Here is a 4,192-nt window from a genome sequence, read left to right as displayed (position 1 = left end):
TCCATGGCCCAGCTGATGACAGTGGTAGTCACAGGAAACACCTGCAAGTCTCTGACTGGGCTTTTACCTTGGGCTGCTTGAGCAGCAAGAGGTAAGGACCAGGGTATTGAAAGCCACTAGAAAAGCCTTAAGCTGATAATAAAAAAATAAATCTTACAGCTTCCTTACATCTCAGATAATTGTTGTGAACTCAATTGTCTTCTGGAGCTCACTAGGAATATAAAGTCTCAGAAGCCCAAGGTAGGAACTGACACAAACTTTTGTTGTCTTCATTTCCATTTGGGTTTCATTCCCCCACCTCTGCAATCCATCTCCCTAATACACTACTTTTACTTTTACTCATGAACTCTCTCCAAAGAAGCCCAACTTAGGGCAATTTACAGCATTTTTCAAATTTTATCTATTGTGGGGTTATGCTATTAAGGATTTGCATATTTAGAACTGTAGCATCTCTGGATAAACTGAAACACTTGATTTTTATAGGGTCACCTCCTGCATCTATTGTAAAGCTTGTGCCTCAAAACCTCTTTGCTCTATGATGCATGTAGGTCCGTCAGGTACATTTGTTACCTAATATCCTTTTTTAAATATTTATATTTTCAATCTTCGGGTAAATTGATTTTCAAATGCCTTTTTTAGCAACATACAATTATTTTATTTAAATTCATTCTCAAACGTTTCCCTTTAATTATAGTATTTAGTCAATCAGTATTAAATATTAATATATTTGGAGTTAAATATATAAATATATAATTGTGTCCCAACTTTCTACATGGCAGCCTTTTCTATGGTATTTTTTGTCCTTTTATCATTTTTTGGATATGCTATTTCCATTAAACAATTTTCTTTCTATAAGTTTAGAAAGTAGGCCCTAGTTTCCTATTCTTAATTGATTACTCTAAGAATTAAAGCATAAAAACTTGATAATGCCTTATCAACATCCAACATTATCTAGTACATTTCTTCTCTTCACAGATAATGAAAAACCCTGAAAACATTTAATTTGGTTTAATTACTTCCAGAATTATATAATTATAATTTTATTAATCACAGACACATTAAATTTCAGAAAGTAATATTATTTTTATTATTGGTAGTGATGTCCTTTCTGTTATGTTCATTTAAATTTACCCACATATTTACTATTTATTTATCTTATTTCATGCTGCAGTTATGACCTTTGACCTGGGACTGTGTCTTCCAAAAGAAAGCGCTTTATGTTGTTTTTAGTATGGTTCTGTTTGTAGTAAATTCCCATTTTGCTGTTCTTTGATGTTTTAAATTGTTTTAATTTATTATGAAGTACTTTTGCTGATTAACATAGGACATTAGAACGGTGAGAATTTTGGTTGTTACCGTTTTATTTTTGTCTTAGTCAAATGTTGGAGTTTGAAAAGTAATCTTCTGGTTAAAGTGTTGTTTCTTTAAAAATAATCTGTTTCTAACTGCGTTTAAGATTTTCTCCTTGGTTTGTTGTCTTTAATTTCACACTAATGTTTTAGGCATGGATTTCTTTATACTTCTCTGTTTAGCATTTACTGGCTGATGGATTTGGGGAATGATTTTTTTTTTTTCTGTTATAGAAAGTTTTCAGCCATTATCAGCCTTTGTATTTTCAAATGTTACTAAGCTATTCTTTTTCTATTTTATTCTGTGACTCTAATTTAACCTATGTTAAACTTTATTCTTAGGCTTTCTCAGTTTTACTAAGATATAATTAACATATTACATTGTGGCAGTTTAAGTTGTCAACATAATGATTTGATAGATGTACATGTTGCAAAACGACTACCACAATAAATTCAGTTACCTTTCATTACCTCACATAGTTACAATTTTTTTGTGATGTTAACTTTTAAGGTCTACTTTCTTATAAACTTTAAAATATGCAATATCATTTTGTTAACTGTAGTCACCATCATGTACATTATATCCCCTGAACTTATTTAATTTATAACTGAAAGTTTATACCCTTTGACCAACTTCACCTATCACTACCTCCCCCTCTTCAAATTCTGGCAACCACCGATAAATTCTCTGTCTCTGTAAGTTCAGTTCTTGTTTTTTTGTTGTTGTTTCTGTTTTTGTTTTTTATTCCAACTCTAAGTGAGATCATACAGTATTTGTCTTTCTATGTCTGATTTACTTCATTTATTTATTAGAAATGCATTTTTCTGGTTAATAATAGGTTTCTAATTCTTTCTTGAATTGTGACTAAGCAGTTAACAAATGTGACCATTAAATTTTTAATTTTGGTTATTTTACATTTTTAGTTTTACAATATTGATTTTTAATTTCAAAATATAATAGTGATTCCAGTTTTCTGATAGTATTACAATAGTTACCTAAGAATGCCTCCAAGATCCCCATGTCCTTGGATACACATACTTCATAATCCCTGGGTTTGTGAATATGATGGATTTTGCTATGTGATTGTTATGTTACCTGGCACTGTTGACTTAAGAGAGAGAGATTGTCCAAATGGGCCTGACCAATCACATAAGAACTTTATATCTGAGTGTAGAAGTATGGAAGTCATAAAAAATGTGAAGCCTAACAGGGATTTAGCATTAGGGAAAGGAACCCAGGAGAGGCCTATAGGAGCTGAAAGTCGCTTCTGGTTAACAGCCAACAAAAGAAATAAAAACCTCATACAAAAACAGCAATGAAATAAAGTCTTCCAATAATGTAGATTAGTTTGGAAGAATATCTTAAGCTCCAAATGAGAATGCAACCTGCCAATACTTTGATTTTGGCCTCATGAGACCCTGAGCAAAGACACCAACTTTGACTTCTGACCTACAAAAGTGTGAGATAATGAATGTTGTTTGAAGCCTCACAGTCCATGGTTATTCTGGATCAGCAATAAAAAACCATTGCAGGGGCACCTGGGTAGCACAGCGGTTAAGCGTCTGCCTTCGGCTCAGGGTGAGATCCCGGCGTTCTGGGATCGAGCCCCACATCAGGCTCCTCTGCTATGAGCCTGCTTCTTCCTCTCCCACTCCCCCTGCTTCTGTTCCCTCTCTCGCTGGCTGTCTCTATCTCTGTCAAATAAATAAATAAAATCTTTAAAAAACAACAACAACATTGCAGTTAGTAAGTTTGGCTTTATCTCCTTGAACCAAAAAGCACAGTTTTTTGTTAGTTTGTCATTTCTGTCTAATCAATCTTGTTATTTCTGTTGTCAAACTTATGCCAAATAGAAACTCTAAGAGCAATTCTAAAGAAAGTCTGATTAGTTTCAAATAATCATCACAATGGTCTCATTAAATATTATTAGCAATAATTAATTTCAGAATATAGTAGATCATTCAACTTAATTTCTGAGCTAAAATAATTTAGAATCTAGAATTTAATGCAAAGTGATCAAGCATCAAAGAAAACATAAATAAAATAAAACAGTTCAGTTGAACTTAATGCATTCCGAAATATAAAATATTCAAGCAATTTTTTTCTGAGTAAATTAACATAAAAAAGAAGAAAAAACCCAGAAGGAAGAAATTAAAAAATTATGAATAATATTGTTAAACCAAAATATAGCAACTCGAATTTTCAGCATAAATATTGTTAAACCAAAATATAGCAACTCGAATTTTCAGCATAAAATTCTTACAGGGCAAAGATTAAAGAGAGATAGTCTAAGAACTCCCATAGAAAGGATTTGGGGTTAAAGGAGATTTGGTGCAAAGATAGGGTAATTAAGTGACTTTAAATATGAAGACATAGTGAAAAGATCCACCTAGGTTACAAAAGTTTGTTTTAGAGGGGCAGAGTATGACTATGGAAGAATAATAATTTCCAGTGCTATCCATGTTCTCATTTCTAGGACCTATTTATATGTTTTGATACATGCCAAAGGGAATTAATATTTCAATGGAACTGAATTTGTTAATAAGTTTATCTATTTGTTATTATTCTATCTAAAGATAGAATGACAATACATGATTATCCACATGTGTTCAAAGTGAAGGGTAGGCAAAAGAGGAGGAGGTCAAAGAAACACAATATGAGAAGGAATTGACTCATTTTTGCTAATCTTCAAGATAGATGGGGTGATGAGACAAAGGATAAGGATGGCCTGTAAATACCGGAAAAAGCAAAAAAAAAGGTGATATAGATACAGATAGATATAGATATAGATGATAAGATGTAAATATAGACATATATCGTGTCCCCCCCCCCCCCCCCCCAG

The sequence above is a fragment of the Ailuropoda melanoleuca genome, chromosome 2 (assembly GCF_002007445.2).
Source record: "Ailuropoda melanoleuca isolate Jingjing chromosome 2, ASM200744v2, whole genome shotgun sequence".
Classification (NCBI taxonomy): domain Eukaryota; kingdom Metazoa; phylum Chordata; class Mammalia; order Carnivora; family Ursidae; genus Ailuropoda; species Ailuropoda melanoleuca.
The sequence above is the reverse complement of the archived record's forward strand: the minus strand, read 5'-3'. Positions refer to the sequence as shown.